The sequence below is a fragment of the Nyctereutes procyonoides genome, unplaced genomic scaffold, assembly GCF_905146905.1.
Source record: "Nyctereutes procyonoides isolate TBG_1078 unplaced genomic scaffold, NYPRO_anot_genome, whole genome shotgun sequence".
NCBI classification, from domain to species: Eukaryota; Metazoa; Chordata; class Mammalia; order Carnivora; family Canidae; genus Nyctereutes; species Nyctereutes procyonoides.
In genome coordinates, this window is record NW_026575042.1 from 52,114,902 (window position 1) to 52,135,589 (window position 20,688).

Here is a 20,688-nt window from a genome sequence, read left to right on the forward strand (position 1 = left end):
TTAGCTGACTGAGCCACCCAGGTGCCCAGTATTTCAGTTTAATGAAATAACTCCAATTATTCCTCCATTATTAAAAAATCATTTGTATATTTCTTTCTTTCTTTTTTTTTGAGTTCTGTGCTTCCTTTTTTTTATATGTATATTTTTTATTGGAATCCGATTTGCCAACATATAGTACAACATCCAGTGCTCATCAAGTCAAGTGCTCCCCTTCAATGTCCGTCATCCAATCACCCCATCTCCCCACCCGCCACCCTTTCCACTCACTGCCCCTTGTTTGTTTCCCAGAGTTAGGAGTCTCTCATGGTCTGTCACCCTCTCTGATTTTTCCCACTCATTTTCTCTCCTTTCCCCTATAATCCCTTTCACTATTTTTTATATTCCCCATATTGAGTGAGACCATATAATGTTTGTCCTTCTCCGATTGACAACTTCATTCAGCATAATACCCTCTAGGTCCCTCCACGTCGAAGCACATGGTGGGTATTCATTTCTTTTTTTTTTTCTTAAAGATTTATTTATTTATTTATTCAGAGAGAGCGAAAGAGAGGAGAGACACAGGCAGAGAGAGAAGCAGGCTCCAGGCAGGGAGCCCGATGTGGGACTCGATCCCGGGTCTCCAGGATCACACCCTGGGCTGCAGGCGGCGCTAAGCCGCTGCGCCACCGGGGCTGCCCGTATTCATCATTTCTAATGGCTGAAGAATATTCCATTGTATATATTGACCACATCTTTATCCATTCATCTTTCGATGGACACCGAGGCTCTTTCCACAGCTTGGCTGTTGTGGACATTGCTGCTGTAAACGTTGGGGTGCAGGTGTCCCGGCGTTTCACTGCATCTGTATCTTTGGGGTAAATCCCCAGCAGGGCAATTGCTGGGTCGTAGGGCAGGTCTATTTTTAACTCTTTGAGGAACCTCCACACAGTTTTCCAGAGTGGCTGCACCAGTTCACATTCCCACCAACAGTGCAAGAGGGCTCCCCTTTCTCCACACCCTCTCCAACATTTGTTATGTCTTATCTTGTTAATTTTCCGCATTCTCACTGGGGTGAGGTGGGATCTCATTGCGGTTTTGATTTGTATTTCCCTGATGGCAAGTGATGCGGAGCATTTCCTCATGTGCGTGTTGGCCATGTCTATGTCTTCCTCTGTGAGATTTCTGTTCATGTGTTTTGCCCATTTCATAATTGGATTGTTGGTTCCTTTGCTGTTGAGTTTAATAAGTTCTTTATAGGTCTTGGAAACTAGCCCTTTATCTGATACATTTGCAAATATCTTCTCCCATCTGTAGGTTGTCTTGTAGTTTTGTTGACTTTCTTCTGCTGTGCAGAAGCTTTTTATCTTGATGAAGTTCCAATAGTTCATTTTTGCTCTTGTTTCCCTTGCCTTCATAGATGTATCTTGCAAGAAGTTGCTGTGGCCAAATTCAAAAAGGGTATTTCCGTGTTCACCTCTAGGGTTTTGATGCATTCTATTCTCACATTTAGATCTTTCATCCATTTTGAGTTTATCATTGTGTGCGGTATAAGAGAGTGGTCTAGTTTCCTTCTGCACATGGCTGGCTGTCCAATTTTCCCAGCACCGTTTATTGAAGAGGCTGCTGTCCTTTTTCCAGTGGATAGTCTTTCCTCCTTTGTCGAATATTAGCTGACCATAGAGTTGAGGGCCCATTTCTGGGTCACAAATCAGGTCTCAACCAATACCAAAAGATTGGGATTGTATATTGCTTTCAATTATTTTAGAGTAGATCCTCAAAATGCAAATCCTATATCAAAAGGTATAAATATTTTAGATATTCTTAGTATGTAGTTTTCTGTCATTTTTTGATTGATAGGAAATTTTTCATAGTTTTGAGTTTTTAACATTGTTGTTTTTAAAATATATACTACCTCTTACTAAGTAGAGTTGCCTAACTAGTTCTTTATTGTTGGTGATAAAGGAAAGTATCTAAAATATCTGAATGGTCATAACTTTCATGTTTTGAATATTTTCTTCTAAGTCCCAAAATTGGAAATATTCTCAGAGTATGAATTCACTCTTTGGGCTCCTTTCACACTTTTCAAATTGCTTTCTGTAAGTGCATCGATTTATAAGACTACTAGAGAAGTAAGAGAATTTACATCATTGCCTAGCATTATCTGCCATTTAAACATTTCTAATTTGCATATTTTAATAGCAACGACAGTTAATTCTACCAGAGAAGTCTGAGAGAGTTTGACCAGCTGCCTTTCTACTGCTGGAGTCGTCATAGTACTCTTTCCTTCTCATCTTTTAGGAACTAGTGATTTTGTTACCAACTTTTAGGGACTTTTTTGAAGTGAAGCTATAAATGCTTGTCTAAATTTGTTGCTAATTTACTGTCACTGTGTTGCCATTATGTTTCACTTCTGTGTTGCTGGATACTTTTTATATAAAATTGAGTATTTTTATGCAGCCAAACCTGTTTCTCCTTTTCCTTTATGATTTCTTCTGTTCTAAACCCCAAAAGCTAACCTTACCCCTACATGAATTCTGTCTTACTCTGTTAGGTTGAGCCAAACTTTAATGGTTAAAAAATGACTGCCTATATGGTTTTATCATAAAATTTTTTATAGGTATATTTGTTTTCCTTATTGGAATATTTTGTTCCTTATAGCTTCGTGAACAAATACAGAGCAAAATATATGGAAAAACTAATATGGAATAAAATTACATTTTTCAAGAATGTGAAAAATCAGCTGCCATTTTAGTAGGGTGGTCAAATTAAAAAAAAGTCACTAGTCGAGAGCGGTAAAGGCTTAGAGTTATCATACTTAAGTTACTATACTGTATATTTTTTTGCCCTTTAATGGTAGGCATTTTTTAAAGTCTATAAATGCGGTACTTTTAATTACTGGATTTTATTAGTGTGATAATTTTCAAGAAAAAACAAAACAAAACAAAAAAGAATAAAAATAAGGTTTAATTTACCTCTTTTTTTTTTTTTAGGTCAGAGGGGTCAGGAGGAAACTAGCAGGAAAATAATTTTAGAATGAAATGAAAGCACAAGAAATAATGTATTCATTATATGTATGTACATTACTTGGGCTCTACATTAGAATTCTAAAAGAAAAACAGCAAGATAAGTTAGAAATCGAAGCTCTGGCAATACTTTTATTCATTATAAAATTTACCTCTTAGCAAAATATGTCTTTAACTTCACGGTAGTAGTAAGAATGGGTGGCAAATGTCAGATTATAGGGAAAACTTAAATTGTTCTTGCATTTTTTACACCAAACTTTAGTATATTAAAATGCATGACAGAGACATATTTTATACTAAACTGTAAAAAAAAATAGTAATCTTTAAAAAGTTTTTTTTCTTTTTGTAATCTTTAAAGATTTTTCCTTTTGTTATAATACCATTTTCCCTGGTCCACCCAATGAAATCTGACTTGGAAAACATAGGATTAAGGATAGAGAAGAAAATAACTTGTTACCATTTGCCACATTCTTTTTAGTTCTCTCTGGATATACATTTTATTTTTTATTTTTTTTAACTTTACAAATCTGAATCATTTTATATATGTAGTTTTGTAGTCTTACAAAATATGACTTTAACATCTGCTTATGTTATTTAATGTCTTTAAAACATTAAAAAAGATTGGGGGCTCAGTTGGTTGAGCGTCCAGTTCTTGAATTCATATTGGATCATGATCTTAAGATCGTGGGAGACTGCTGAAGATTCTCTCTCCCTCTCCCTTTGCCCCCATTCACCCCTGCTTCTGCAGTCTTGTGTACATGCACACACTCTCGCTTAAATAAATAAATAAATAAATAAATAAATAAATAAATAAATAAATAAATAGAGATAGATTGCTATGCTGCTTCCATCATGGGGTTGTACCATTATTTGTTTAACCATTCTCCTTTGGGCATACATTTCTGTTTTTCAAAAATATTGTGATAAGCATGCTTGCATTAATGAGGAAACTAAAGCTCTTAGAGGTTACACTATCAAGGCTAGCATAGTTCTCTGAGACTAAGTCTTTTCCCTTTTGCTTTTTTTTTTTCGTTTTCCCATATAAAACTGCTGGGAACATGTGAAACATGCACTGTATCCAGCTATTCATTTAGAAAATCTCTTAGTAAATTATTCATATCAAATAAATTCTCTTCTACAACTTGTTTATAGAAACAAATACATATTTATTTGACTTTATATATGTTCATTTGTATCATTATCCATTTTGAACAGAGTGGTCAGACAACTGGATATTTAATGAATTTTTTCCCAAAATATTCATTTATTAAAAATTGATCAAAAGATTATTTATAGCCATGAGATTTTAAAGACAAATGCCCAATTATTAATAGCTTAAAATTAAGTTTATGGTTTGTATTTTTAAAATTCATGATTTAAAAGAATGACTAAATATAATGTCTTATGTGAAAATAATAGGCTTCAAAGTAGTGTGCACAGTAGGGTTACAACATTATAAAAATGATGGTGGGTGCACCTCGGTGGCTTAGTCAGTTACATGTCTGACTTTGGCTTAGGTCATGATCTCAGGGTCCTGGGATCGAGCCCTGTGTCGTCAGGCTCTGGGCTTAGTGGGGAGTCTGTTTCTCTCCCTCTGCCCCTACCCCTGCTCGTGCTCTCTCTCAAATAAATGAATAAAATGCTTTTTAAAAATGATTCTGTACTTTTTTTTTTAAGTTTAAAGGGTAGAATTTAGTCATTCTTCGGTTGCATATAACACCCAGTGCTTTCTACATCAGGTGCCCTCCTTAATGTCCATCACCCAATTACCCCATCCCCCCACCCTGCTCCTCCAGCAACCCTCATTTTATTTCTAATAGTTAAAAGTCTCTTATGATTTTGCCTCCCTCTCTGTTTTTATCTTATCCCGTCCTCTATGTTCATCTGTTTTGTTTCTTAAATTCTACGTATGAGTGAATTCATAGGATATTTGTCTTTCTCTGACTTATTTCACTTGTCATAATACCCTCTAGTCCTGTCCATGTCATTGCAAATGGCAAGATTTCATTCTGTTTTATGGCTGAGTAGTATTCCAGTGTGTGTGTGTGTGTGTGTGTGTGTGTGTGTGTGTGTGTGTTTGTGTGTGTGTGTGTGTGTGTGTCCCTTCTTTATCCATGGATGAAGTGGGTGGATATTCGGGTTCTTTGCATACTTTGGCTATTGTGGACATTGCTGCTATAAACATTGGGGGGCAGGTGCCCCTTCAAATCTGTATTTTTGTATCCTTTGGATAAATGCCTAGTAGTGCAGTTGCTAGGTCATAGTGTAGTTCTATTTTTAACTTTCTGAGGGACCTCCATACTATTCTCCAGAGTGGCTGCACCAGGTTGCAGTGTAAAAGGGTTTCCCTTTCTCTACATCCTGGCTAACATCTCTTGTTTCCTGGGTTATTTTAGCCATCTGACAGGTGTAAGATGGTATCTTTTTGTGGTTTTGATTTATGTTTCCCTGATGCTAAATGATGTTGAGTATTTTTTCTTGTGCTCTTTGCCATATGGATGTCTTCTTTTGGAAAATGTCTATTCATGTCATCTGCCTACTTCTTGACTGGATTTTTTGGCTTTTGAAAGTTGAGTTTGATAAATTCTTTATAGATCTTGGATACTAGCCCTTTATCTGATAATGACATTTGTGAATATCTTCTCCCTTTCCATAAGTTTCCTTTTAGTTTTGTTGACTGTTTCCTTTCCTATTCAAAAGCTGTTTAGCCTGATGAGGTCCCAATAGTTCATTTTTGCTTTTGTTTCCCTTGCCTTTGGAGTCATGGCTAGGAAGAATTTGTTGCAGCCCAGATCAAGGAGGTTGCTGCCTGTGTTCTCCTCTAGGATTTTGATGGGTTCCTGTCTCACATTTAGGCCTTTCATCCATTTTGAGTTTATCTTTGTGTCTGGTGTAAGAGAATGGTCTAGTTTCATTCTTCTGCATGTGGCTGTCCAATTTTCCCAGCACCATTTATTGAAGAGACTGTCCTTTTTCCAGTGGATAGTCTTTCCTGCTTTGTCGACAAATATTAGTGGACCATAGAGTTGAGAGCCCATTTCTGGGTTCTCTATTCTGTTCCATTGATCTATGTGTCTGTTTTTGTGCCAGTACCACACTATCTTGATGATCACAGCTTTTAGTACAGCTTGAAATATGGAATTATGATGCCTCCAGCTTTGGTTTTCTTTTTCAACATTACTTTGGCTATTTGGGGTCTCTTCTGGTTCCATACAAATTTTACAATTATTTGTTCTAGCTCTGTGAAAAATGTTGGTGGTATTTTGATAGGGATTGCACTGAATTGTGTAGATTGCTCTGGGTAGCATAGACATCTTAACAATATTTGTTCTTCCAATCCATGAGCATGGAATGTTTTTCCATCTCTTTGTGTCTTCCTCAATTTCTTTCATAAGTGTTCTATAATTTTCAGAGAACAGATCTTATACCTCTTTGATTAGGTTTATTCCTAGGTATCTTATAGTTTTTGGTACAATTATAAATGGATAAATGGTTTTGAGGAGAAAACCTGTTTTAAAAACTTACTGACACATTTCCTCTTACCTTTTTAGTGACAAAAATGCTTCGAAGAAGTAATTTTGGAAGATCCTTTAGAGGCAAAGTAAAGTAACTGCATTCAAAGATAGAAATTATAACTGGGAATAAAACATAAAAAATTTGTCAAGTTTTAAAAAACTTATGTGAAGTCAGTAAAGCAAAGATGGATAGGTAGATTATTCCAGATGATTGGTACTGCAGAGAACAGTCATGAGATGATACAGAGGAAGAGAAAGTCAAAAAGCAGAAAGAAAAATAGTCACAGAAAATAAGTTTCTTTAAAAATTGCTGTTGTAATACTACAGAGGATTTAAAATATAGAAAGTATTACTATAAACTGTACCCTACAGGGATCAAGAAAGACATTTATGTAATTATTTAGAATAATGTCTCATATCCCATCCTAAAATGTTAATATTTATGGACTAAAAGATATGTTGATACTTAAAAGTGAGATAACAAAAGTTAGGTGGCTATGAAAATGCTAAAAAGGAGTAGGTAATAAAATAATTTAGAACCATATGAATGTTTATCCTTACAACTTTCCACACGTTGTTTTGAAAAAAATTTAGGAAACTTCAAAATTATTTGTTCTTTGCCTTTTAAAATATGAAAATATTTGCCTTTAAAATATTGAGTCAAATTTTGCTTTAACCCTAATGCCATGTCTAGAAGTGTTACTAAAAATAATTTGTTTTGCATAGACTTGTTTCAGAATTTCTGAGAGTCCTAGCATATAAATAACTGATGTATATAAAAAGCTCTAATTTCCTTCTCCCATGAGAGAATCTTTTGGTTCAGCTGTCAGAAAGACAAACAAAAAACACCTCAGTACCTAACAGGGAAATGTTAAGTAAACATTTCTACTCAGTGGCATGATTGTGTAGCCCATACAAATAAATGATTATTTGGGTTTGTTGTTTCTTCCATGTTCTGTTTGTTTTTATGCTTCCAAACTTGCATTAGAATAGTTAAACTTCTTCCCTTATCTCTCTACTTACCTTGGCTCCACAGAGGAGAGAGCATTTCTACTTCATCTACTTAGCCCTCATATAAAGCTGCTTCCTTTCTAGATGTAAGCCTTCGAAAGTTCTGTTACAAGGTGGTTTAGGTGGTGAGGCTCCAGAGCGGGGGCTAGGAATGAAGGAGGAGAGAGGGTACTCATTTTGAAAGAGTAGAATGGTAGTCTGTAGCATTTACTCAAAGATTTTGAGTGCTATATGAGCCATTATTAAAAAATTAACCATATTGTATCCTTCAGCTAAGTGGGAATGGACAAAGATTGTAGCATTTCAGCATTTCTGCAACTCAGGATATCGGGGAATAGAAATTCCAGGTAGAGGGTTGTGCATGAGTGAGTGCACTGGGAGGAAAATGCAGGACATAGTTGAGAAATAGTGAGAGGCTGTGTATTGCTGAAATGTTGGATATGAGAGCAGAAGTGGTTGAAATATAAGATTAAAAGAATAAACTTGGGAAATTATTGATGGTAATTAAAAATGAAAGTGATACATTTATGCTTAACTGTGCAAGCAATGGAGAATCCCAGAGGTCTTTTTTTTTCTTTGAATATTTATAAAATTTTTATTTAAATTTAACCCAGTATAACCCCCCAGTGCTCATTCAATCATGTGCCCTCCTCAGTGCCTGTCACCCAGCTACCCCAACCCCCCACCCACCTCCCCTTCTGCAACCCTTTGTTCGTTTCCCAGACTTAGGAGTTTCTCATGGTTTGTCTTCAGAGGTCTTTCTTGAGCAGTAACTTAGAATCTTGCTTTATGAAGATAACTTCAGCAGCTGTGTTTAGGATGGAAAAGTTAAGTGGAAAGGATACAGCTATAGTAGTCTAAATTGGTTGTGTCAGCCTTTTATATAAAGAGCAGGATAAATATTTTAGGCTTTTTGGGCCATATCATCTCTACCACAGTCCTGCCACTTACAGCCATAGACAGTTTATAAACAAATAAGCATGGCTGTGTATTTGTGTAGTAAATGAGCAACACCATTTTGTAAATACTAGTATTGAGTTATGAATAAGGGTTTCTTACACAGGCCCTCAAGGATGTTGTACCCTTAGATTCAGATTTACCTGTTTAGCTTCTTCCTCTATAAAATAGATCTATAAAATGGCATCCTTCTCTGGTTTTTAATAAAGTTATTGTTAAATAACTTTCTTGCAACCTTCAAAGCTGTTTAGAGAAAGTGTTTATAAAGCTCTAAGATGAATTTGCTATTGAGAATGGGCTATGCATTGTTGGTTGAATTCTTTTTGTTTCTTCTTGGGTCTTTTTTAAACCAATGTGGTGCTAGGTTCTAGAGGCAAGATAAATCTACCTTTGAGCTACCTGTAATATTTCTAGCTTAGACCTTGATCCTAAGAGATGGAATTATAGTAACTGTTAAAATGAAATGTAGCCAGAAATATGATAAGCTGTTGATATGTGTCTCTGTCATAGTGAGATTGCATTTACTTTAAAGGAAACAGCACAGTACCTATACTGCAAATATGTTTAGTATTTTAAAACTTACTCATCTAGAAAAGCTTAATTAGAATGAGCGTTTTAGGTGCCACTCCCAGAATTTAAGACCATTAATGCTAACATCTGAAAGACTAAAGAAAATTTAACTTTGTGTGGTCTTTTATGGCAATTAAAAATTATTAGATTTAATAAACAAATGGATCTCAAGCTGAGAGGCAGTAGAGTGTTACTAAGAACATAGATTTTATGATCTGGGTTAAAATTCGAGTTCTACCTTATCATCTTTGTGACTTAAGGTAATTTATTCTTCCTCTAAAAAACAGCAGTAAAATTACCTGCCTTGTCAGGATTGTTATGAGAATTTTGTTAAATGAGATATAGGTAATGTACTTAGCACAAGGTCTGGAATGTTATAAGCATACAATAAATAGTATCTATTTTGTTTTTTCAAAAAAAATGTTAGGTTTTTTTCAGGTAGCTTATGCTTTCCTAGGAATGTCTTTCATGTTGGTCAGAAAGGATATGGCACATAGAAATTATCATATTTGAACACACTTGATCACTTTAAGAATTGCCATTCTGTTATCAAATAGGTTTGTTAAAAATGTATTATATGCAGATTTCCTGGTTGTTATAATTTCCTCAATACCATTATCATCCTCTCAAACATTCAGCTTTTTGAATTAGGTGAATTCTTCCTAATAGATAGAATTCAATAAAGTTAATATTTCAAAATTAATTTGTATGCATTCATCAGGATTTAAAAATTTACAAAGAAATTTATTTCAAATATAAGTATAGTCCAGGCGCTATCATAGATGCTAATGATACTAAGATGTATGACAGTTATTGTCTTCGAGAAGATGATAGCCTTCAAAGGAGGAAAGATAAACAACAAAATCAGTAATTATACTGAAAATATGATGATACATGTGTTCCCAGGGTTTACAGGAAGATAGAACAGAGACTTGTAACCATCATGAAGGGTTTGGGAGAAAATAAGCTGAAACAGATGAGGTTTGCAGGAGATGATGCCTCTTGAGCCAAGCTTTGAAAGAACAGATCAAGCCAAAAAAGGAAATAGATGTTGTCCAGAGAAGGGGAATTTGTAGATTTATCTGTATATATAATGCGTTTTTATTAACATTCATTAGAAAAATGGCTATGTGACTTTGGACAAGTAACTTTACCTCACAAGTTGTATCAGTATTAAAAGAATTAATGGGCTTTCTATTCCAGTGAAGATGAAGAAACACGGATCAGATATATCCTCCCACCTGAAACTATTAAAAAAACTGGACAAATTACTTGAGAAAACAACTCTCAAGACAATGGACATAAAATGTGAAGGACAATGATTCCAAGAGGTGGGGAAAAAATGAGGTATGCCTCTTAATTGCTTCAGCTTGAGGCCGGGAGAATGTTTCCAGGTCATATCACAGGAAGGGATGACTGAGGCAGAGCCCGGTAGTCTCCTCGAATTGAGAAGATAGTGCTGTGATACCTGGGAGGCCAAAGCCCCTAGAAATCACAGGGCAGGTAATCAGAGAGGGGTGAGCTGCAGAATATCCGCAGGGAGATTTCCTTCAGGTATCCAGCATCTGTTCGTGTTCCATGCACGCGAGGAAAGTATCCAAGGCTTGGAAAAGAACTATTTGATGTGATGAGAAGAAGTTGCCTACAACTACACGGAGTTGGGAACAGTGCCTCCCCCCAATACCCAGTGTGGAAAACCGCATAATCCGTGGTGCTTCTGATCAAGGACTAAAGCAGCCTTAATAGGGGGAAGAATTAATGCCAGGCTTAAAGGTGTTCTAGTGCTGCCTGAGAAAGTAGGGACTGGGGCAGCCCGGGTGGCTCAGCGGTTTAGTGCCGCCTTCAGCCCAGGACGTGATCCTGGAGACCTGGGATCAAGTCCCATGTCAGGCTCCCTGCGTGGAGCCTGCTTCTCCTTCTGCCTGTGTCTCTGCCTCTCTCTCTCTCTCTCTCTCTCTCTCTCTTTCTCCCCCCCTCTCTCTTTCTCTCTCTTCGTCTCTCATGAATAAACAAATAAAATATTTTTTTAAAAAAAGTAGGAACTGAAAGGATCAAACTGTTCCAAGTAATTTTACTGTGTCCTGCAACAAAGACCAAGACTATTTATAGGAATACAATAACATCGAACACACAACAGAATAAAATCATGATGTCTGACGTTTTGTCCAAAAGTCCTATGCATCCAAAAAAATCAAGAACATGTAACTAATAGAGACAAAAATCAATCCGTTAAAACCAATCTAGAATTAGTTGACAAGGACATTACTAGAACTATCGTAACTATATTGCATATGGTTAGAGAGCTACTAGAAAAACAACATATTAAGTAGAAACATGAAAGGTACAAAAGCAGTCACAATTCTGGACATGAAAACTGCATGTCTGAAGTGAAAGATTCACTGGATGATATTAATGGATGTGATACACTGCAGAATAAGAATCAGTGAATTAAAAGACATAGCAAAAGCAACTATCCAACATGGAACCAGAGAGGGGAAAAAAAATAAAAGACAAGAACAGGGATCCCTGGGTGGCGCAGCGGTTTGGCGCCTGCCTTTGGCCCAGGGCGTGATTCTGGAGACCCCGGATCGAATCCCATGTCAGGCTCCCGGTGCATGGAGCCTGCTTCTCCCTCTGCCTATGTCTCTGCCTCTTTCTCTCTCTCTGTGTGACTATCATAAAATAAATAAAAATTAAAAAAAAAAAAAAAGACAAGAACAAAAAAGAACATTTGTGAGCTGTGGTAACAACGTTAGGCAGCCAAATACACAATATACGTGTAACTGGAATCCTGAAAGGAAAGGTACGAATAAGGGGCAACAGAATAATATAGTTGAAGAAATAATGACCTAAATATCTCCAAATTTGATAAAAACTATAAACAGTTTCAAGAAGCTGAACAAGCCCCAAGCACAAGAAATATGAAGGAAACCATACCAAGGTATATCATAATCAGATTACTTGAAACAAGTTATGAGAAGAAAATCTTCAAAGCAAAAGAGTAAAAATAAATACTGTTATTATGTAAAGGAAAAAATACGCATTATGTATGAGGGAACAGAGAAAGCAAATTTCTCATGGGAGACAGTGCAAAGTATAAGATAGTAAAGGAACAACTTTAAAATAATAGTAGAAAAAATTTATAAGGCTGGGATTCTTCCTAAAGGATATCTTTCAAAACTGAAGACCAAAAGGAAGAGTTTTTTTTTTTTTTTAAAGACACAAAAATGGAAAGAATTTTTTACCAAAATTCTTGGACTACAGAAATGGCTTTATAAAGGAAGCTTTTTCAGAGACTAGGTTGACATAAAAGAATAAAGAGTACTGGGAATGGTAATTACATGAATAAAAAGAACTCTTTAAAAGATAACTATTTAAAGCAACACAAACACAGTGTGTTAAAGAGTTTATAACAACGTGAACAATGACAGTAATAATGCAGAGGCTAGGAGGGGAGAAATGCGAACATATTGTAAGGTTTTTATAGTGTGTATGAAGTAACATAATGAAGATGGGGGTGATAAAGATATATTGTAAACTCTAACAACCAAAATAACACAAAAAGATTTACAGCTAATAAGCCAACAAAGAATATAAAATAGAATTATAAAAAGCTCTATCCAGGAGAAGGCATAAAAAGAAGAAAAAGGGAACAAAGAACAGATAGAACAGATGGAACAAATAGAAAACAAATAGCATGTGGTAGATTAATAATTACATTAAGTGTAAATTGGTCCAAACATACCAATTAAAAGTCAGAGTTTTTCAGATTGCATAAAAAGGTAAGATCCAAGGTTGCCTTGGGCTCAGTCGGTTAAGCATCTGACTCGTGATTTCAGCTCAGGTCATGATCCCAGGATCCTGAGATCGGGCCAGTTTGGGCTCTGCTTAGCAGGGAGGCTGCTTGAGACTCTCCCTCTGCCCCTCCCAGCGCTCACACTCGCATGCTCTCTCTCAAATAAATAAGTCTTTAAAAAAAAAAAAAAAGTAAAATCCAACTATGTGCTGCCTATTACACACACACACACACACACACACACACACACACACACACACACACTTCAGATAAAGCCCAAAAGGCAAAAATGATAGAAAAGAATACAGGCCCAAACTTAGTATCACGTAAGTAAGTATATACGAAGATGTCTTTTCTTCCAAATTGTCATGTAGATTCAGCACAATCTCCTGCAAAACCCTAGCAGACATGGTGGTTATTATTTTTTTTTACACAAATTTTATGTTTATTCTAAAATAGGAAATGCAAAAGAGCTAGAAGACCCAAAACTACTTTGAAAATGAAAAAATAGTTGGACAATTTATTCTACCTGACTTTGAGAACTATAGTAATTAAGACAGTGTGGTATTGGTATTAAGACTGACAAATAGATCAATGGGACAGAATATATATATCTCCTATTGATTTTTAATGAAGGTACAAAGTCAGTCGCATGGAAGAAGATTCTTTTCCACAAACGGTGCTGAAACAATTGCATAGCAATATATCAAAAAAAAATATTAAAGGTTTTTCAGTGTTGCACTGCATAGAAATTAATTAAATTAAACATATATATATAACTTCCAGGTATAAACATAGGACAGATCTTTATGAATTGTGGTTAGGTAAAGATTTCTTATATATAATACCATAAAAGCGTGATTCATAAAAGAAGAAATTGATGAATTGGACTTCATGAAGATTAAGAAATTCTGCTTCTTTGAAGGATACTCTTAAGACCGTGAAAAATCAAGCCACTCAATGGGGGTGGAGAGCTTTATTCAGAAAGTAAACATAAATATATAAATTTGTGTGCATATGTTTAAATAATATGTAAATCTCATGTATGAAAAATTACTTTAACTATGATTAAGAATCTGAAAACTCAGTAATAAAACAATGCAACAATGATAGTGACTCAAAGGGGCACATGCATCCCAGTGTTTATAGCAGCACTATCAACAATAGGCAAAGTATGGAAAGAGCCCAAATGTCCATCCACTAATGAGTGGATAAAGATGTGGTGTATATACAAGGGATTTTACCCAGCCATCAAAAAGAGTGAAATCTTGCCATTTGCAATGACATAGATGGAATAGAGTGTATTATGCTAAGTGAGATAAGTCAGAGAAAGACACGTTGGGACACCCTGGGTAGCTCAGCGGTGGGGCGTCTGCCATGACCCAGGGCGTGACCCGGGGGTCCTGGGATTGAGTCCCACATCGGGCTCCCTGCATGGAGCCTGCTTCTCCCTCTGCCTGTGTCTCTGCCTCTCTCCCTTGTCTCATGAATAAATAAATAAAATCTTTAAAAAAAATCAGAGAAAGACATATATGATTTCACTCAGATGTGGAATTTAAGAAACAAAACAGACAAACATAGAGGAAGGAAGGAAAAATATGATAAAAAGCAAAGAGGCAAACCATGAAAAACTCTTTAACTATAAGAGAACAAAAAGGGTCGCTGGAGGGGAGGTGGGCAGGGGGATGGGATAAATGTGTGACGGGCATTAAGGAGGCACCTGTGATGAGCACTGGGTGTTACATGTAACACTATTTGAATCACCAGATTCTACTCCTGAAACTAATACTACACTATTTGTTAACTAACTGGAATTTAAATAAAATCCTGGAGAAAATTAATTAAAATTTCAAAAAAGAAAATCCAACAAAAGTTCGGCAAAAAAATTTAAGCATCCATTTTTCCAAGGAAAAATAAGGATAATGAGCACATAAAAAGGTGCTCACCACCATTAATCATTGGGGAAACAGAGACTAAAACCACTTTTTAGAATTTTGAAATTAAAAAAGCTGATTATACTAAGTCATGACTAGGATGTGGAGCAACTGGAACTCTTAGACACTGCTTGTGAGAAAATAAAACTACTTTAGAAACAGTTTGGTGGCTCTCTGCTCCTCCCCGTTCGACAGACAGCCGCATCTTCTGGTGCAGGGCCAGCCGCGTCCCCGAGACACGATGGTGAAGGTCGGAGTGAACAGATTTGGCTGTATTGGGCGCCTGGTCACCAGGGCTGCTTTTAACTCTGGCAAAGTGGATATTGTCGCCATCAATGACCCCTTCATTGATCTCAACTACATGGTGTACATGTTCCAGTATGATTCTACCCACGGCAAATTCCACGGCACAGTTTAAGGCTGAGAACGGGACACTTGTCATCAACGGAAAGTCCATCTCCATCTTCCAGGAGCGAGATCCCGCCAACATCAAATGGAGTGACGCTGGTGCTGGGTATGTTGTGGAGTCCACTGGGGTCTTCACCACCATGGAGAAGGCTGGGGCTCACTTGAAGGGCGGGGCCAAGAGGGTCATCATCTCTGCTCCTTCTGCTGATGCCCCCATGTTTGTGATGGGCGTGAACCATGAGAACTTCCTCAAGATTGTCAGCAATGCCTCCTGCACCACCAACTGCTTGGCTCCTCTAGCCGAAGTCATCCATGACCACTTTGGCATCGTGGAGGGCCTCATGACCACCGTCCATGCCATCACTGCCACCCAGAAGACCGTGGACGGCCCCTCTGGGAAGCTGTGGCGTGACGGCCGAGGGGCTGCCCACAACATCGTCCCTGCTTCCACTGGCACCGCCAAGGCTGTGGGCAAGGTCATTCCTGAGCTGAACGGGAAGCTCACTGGCATGGCCTTCCGTGTCCCCACCCCCAATATGTCAGTTGTGGATCTGACCTGCCACCTGGAGAAAGCTGCCAAATATGACGACATCAAGAAGGTAGTGAAGCAGGCATTGGAGGGCCCCCTCAAGGGCATCCTGGTCTACACTGAGGACCAGGTTGTCTCCTGTGACTTCAACAGTGACACCCACTCTTCCACTTTCGACGCCGGGGCTGGCATTGCCCTCAATGACCACGTTGTCAAGCTCATTTCCTGCTATGACAATGAATTTGGCTACAGCAACTGGGTGGTGGACCTCACGGTCCACATGGCCTCCAAGGAGTAAGAGCCTCCTGGACCACCAGCCCCAGCAAGAACAAGAGGAAGAGAGAGGCCCTCAGCTGCTGGGGAGTCCCTGCCCCAACTTAATTCCCCAACACACTGAGAATTTCCTGACCTCTGATTTACATCCTAGACCCCGAGGAGGGGGAGGAGCTTGGGGAGCCCTACCTTGTCATGTATCATCAATAAAGTATACTGTACCAAAAAAAAAAAAGAAACAATTTGGTAATTTCTTTAAAACTTAAACATATTTGCCATCTTTCCAGGATCCTCTCTTTGTACATTTTTTTTTTGTGTAAAAAGAATATATGATTATTTGAAATTGAGTTAGCTGAAAACTATATAACCCAACCTTAATTTTGATTTTGCATAATGTTGCTAGTTTATTCTCCAAGTTGGAGTGCTCTTTTAGCTTCGCCACAGTCTTTCTTTCAGACTTTGTACTTCTCTGTTCTTAACAACCCCAAAAGTACTGTTGGCAGCTGGAATGGCTGTTGTTTCATCAACTCCCAGAATTTCCACAGTGGTGGCCAGGGCTTCAGGGAGCTGAACAGGAATGGAAATGAGAAGGGTGAACAAAGGGTTTAAATAGTTTAGTGTATAAACTGGCTTATATAAGAATAGGCTTGCTTCTCATTTTTCATTTATGTAGTTGTGGCTCAAAGGATTGTGCTGGTTTTGAATGTTAGCTTTGACGCTATTTTGAGATTCTAGACATGCTGTCTATTTATAAAGGACTCAGAGGATTGGACTAACTAAGAGTAAATCCAAAGTCAAGGGAGCACGTCTAGCCATTGAAGATAGTCACCTCCACAGGCCATTAGGAGACTGACTTATCTTTTACTTTCATCTCAGGAGCATTTGTTTCTTCTTCAGAGAGTAGATACTCTTCTATATATAACACGAGGGCTTACAAATAGAGTCAAGTAAGTGTACTGGCTGCCAAGGGGAGCAGAACAGTTCTGGAGAATCCACGACAATAGGCTACCAATCACCAGAAGACCACTATTAATTTAGAAATTTTAAGCCTTGCATGGTAAGAATTTCCAACAAAAGTACAGTTTTCTTTAAGTGAGTTAAAATTAATGGTACATTAAATACTGATTTATTTTTTTGGATATCATTCCATATAACAGTAATGTTTTAACTTTATTTTTTTTTAATAATAAATTTATTGGGATCCCTGGGTGGCGCAGCGGTTTAGTGCCTGCCTTTGGCCCAGGGCGCGATCCTGGAGACCCGGGATCGAATCCCACGTCGGCCTCCCGGTGCATGGAGTCTTCTTCTCCCTCTGCCTATGTCTCTGCCTCTCTCTCTCTCTCTGTGTGACTATCATAAATAAATTAAAAAAAATAAAAATAATAATAATAAATTTATTTTTTATGGTGTTCAATTTGCCAACATACAGAATAACACCCAGTGCTCATCCCGTCAAGTGCCCCCTCAGTGCCCGTCACCCATTCACCCCCACCCCCCACCCTCCTCCCCTTCCACCACCCCTAGTTCGTTTCCCAGAGTTAGGAGTCTTTATGTTCTGTCTCCCTTTCTGATATTTCCTACCCATTTCTTCTCCCTTCCCTTCTATTCCCTTTCACTATTATTTATATTCCCCAAATGAATGAGAACATACACTGTTTGTCCTTCTCCGATTGACTTACTTCACTCAGCATAATACCCTCCAGTTCCATCCACGTCGAAGCAAATGGTGGGTATTTGTCGTTTCTAATGGCTGAGGAATATTCCATTGTATACATAAACCACATCTTCTTTATCCATTCATCTTTCGATGGACACCGAGGCTCCTTCCAGTTTGGCTATTGTGGACATTGCTGCTAGAAACATCGGGGTGCAGGTGTCCCGGCGTTTCATTGCATCTGAATCTTTGGGGTAAATCCCCAACAGTGCAATTGCTGGGTCGTAGGGCAGGTCTATTTTTAACTCTTTGAGGAACCTCCACACAGTTTTCCAGAGTGGCTGCACCAGTTCACATTCCCACCAACAGTGTAAGAGGGTTCCCTTTTCTCCGCATCCTCTCCAACATTTGTGGCTTCCTGCCTTGTTAATTTTCCCCATTCTCACCATCTCATGGTGGTTTTGATTTGTATTTCCCTGATGGCAAGTGATGCAGAGCATTTTCCCATGTGCATGTTGGCAATGTCTATGTCTTCCTGTGAGATTTCTCTTCATGTCTTTTGCCCATTTCATGATTGGATTGTTTGTTTCTTTGGTGTTGAGTTTAAGGAGTTCTTTATAGATTTTGGAAACTAGCCCTTTATCTGATATTTGCAAAATCTGATTATTTGCAAATATCTTCTCCCATTCTGTAGGTTGTCTTTGAGTTTTGTTGACTGTATCCTTTGCTGTGCAAAAGCTTCTTATCTTGATGAAGTCCCAATAGTTCATTTTTGCTTTTGTTTCTTTTGCTTTCGTGGATGTATCTTGTAAAAAGTGACTGTGGCCGAGTTCAAAAAGGGTAATACATCCTTTAAAGACTTCTAGGACAAGTCCATGCTGTTCTTACTATTCTGTTAATATTAATACTAAATTTTTTTGAAAAGACAACAGTTATATTTTCTATAATTCAGTCTTGGTGATATTTGTTTATCTAATTATGCACTAATTTTTTGTAAGGAATATTATTTTTAATGGAATATTATTTTCCATCTATAAGTTTGCTTCACACGATATAATTGTTGACACTGTGTTCTTAATTATGTCCTCATTTTACAATTCTTATATTAAATTATGTTACATGCATTTCTATTTGGAAGAATATTTTTATTTTTATTTATTAAATAAGGCTTAATTTCTGGTTCTGAATAGCATAGTACCATTTGCCACTTTTAGATGGAATTCATACTAGTCCCTGAAGTGTAATATACTCTGAAACAGCTAAAGCATTAGAAACTTTGGTGCTTGAGCCCTTAAAGGTATTTCCATTCTAAACCAGCTACTAGGATGGTACCTAACTAAAAATGGATTAGTATAAATTGTTCTTTTAGCTCTATATTCTGTCCCTTCTTTGTTCTTAATCCTTTCTTAAAAAGTCACTATAGATAGCAAATAGAAGGATGGCAACAGAAATCACACTGCCTCTTTTCCTGCTCCCAATTCCAACTCGTCTTCTTTAGAGCCAAGCAGCTGCTGATGCAGATAGGTAGATGGCACCTGGAGGTTCAGCCAGGAGACCTGTTGTGATGCTTTCCCGCCTCTGGGACAAACTCCAGGTTGCATCAGTGCAAGGGAGCCCTTGGAAAGGATTCAAGGGACAGGTGAGTTGATAGAGACTACAATCCCGTATTCATTCAATTTATTCACTAGTCAGGGTAAAAGAAAGAGGTTTGCAGATGAACAGAAAGTGAGAGAACATTCACATTAGATACCCTAGCCAAGAAAAATGCTTGACAATTGACTCTTAAATATTTATAAGAGTAAAAATATTTATAAAATACAAATTTTAAACGTTTGGCAAACCCAACAGTGTATTTCTCCCCATAATTGAAGTTCTACCCCCCCCACCCCCGTGCTGCTAAAATTTAGCAGGTTATGTTTATATAGGCCAATGTATTTAGAGTGTCATCACATTTCATCTTCAGGGACAAATGTATTATTTTGGACAGATTTTTCTTTTGAACAGAATCAAAAACTCATCCTTATGCTTTTAGATCTGTGGAATTAATTGCTTTGATTTCATGACTGTCCTATGATTTACTTAGAAGGATTCTAAAATTTGGAGTCAGAAGGGCTTTAATTTCAATCTGTCATTTACTAGTAGAGGCAAGTTACTAAACTGCTCTGGTTTTCTTTATCTTTGAATATGAAACTTATAGATTGTTAGAGAAATTAATGAAAATATAAATATGTCTTAACAGGTATTTCTATCAGAAACATCAATCATCTTTAGGAATGGTAATTACATATCTTCAAGACAGTGGTTATAAATGGAGGAGGGAGGGAGCTTCCACGGAGGGGGATTTTATAGGGTAGGAGGTTTTAACAATATTGTTATTTTTTTGTTTTGTTTTGGTTGTGGGTACTCCTCATGCTGCATAATTTTCTATGTCTTAAACATTACTTGTTAATCTTTCGTAATAAAATACGTGGAACTTTCCCATGTAACATCTTAACCAATAGTGTCCAACATTTTTCTATCAGAGGACACTGCTTCCTAGGACATTCTGAATGAACGCTTTATAATTCTTAGCTTGCTAGGGACCTGATTTCCTTCAGTCTATTTTAGTTATGTTATATTGCAGAGTGTCACTTTTCTACTGTGTATGTTAGGTAGATGGCAGGGGTCACAAATCATCTGTTTGGGGATTGAACCTCGCTCTTAAAAGAACTATTTGCCCCCACGCAGTATTGGTGTTTTTGGAAACTTAGAGTCTCATGAAAACCCAAGAAATGCCAGCCCTGGGTTTGTACCCCTGTATGACAACAGTGAGGTGGTGCTGGAATCCGCTGCCTCCGTGAGCTGGGCCGCGTGCTGCACTGTTCTGCACCCTCACTGTGCTCCCTGCTACCGAGGCCAAATGTATTTGCCTCTTATCGTCATAAATGTTTGTACCAACTGCCTGGCCTCCTTGGGGAGTTGAGCTTATGACTGACAGAGTTGTGTTCAGGAGATCTCACGGCCTTCTACTGATATTTTGCCGTGATAGCTGAACTTGAT

At 37.6% G+C, this 20,688-nt stretch overlaps 1 protein-coding gene and 1 pseudogene across 1 annotated transcript in view; both read left to right on the plus strand.

Annotated features, from left to right (window-relative positions):
* The window catches only part of RSRC1 (arginine and serine rich coiled-coil 1), a 400,073-nt gene that overhangs the window by 211,954 nt on the left and 167,431 nt on the right, over window positions 1-20,688 (plus strand). The gene's annotated exons all lie outside the window — the stretch shown is intronic.
* LOC129507247 (glyceraldehyde-3-phosphate dehydrogenase-like) lies at window positions 14,997-16,199 on the plus strand (annotated as a pseudogene).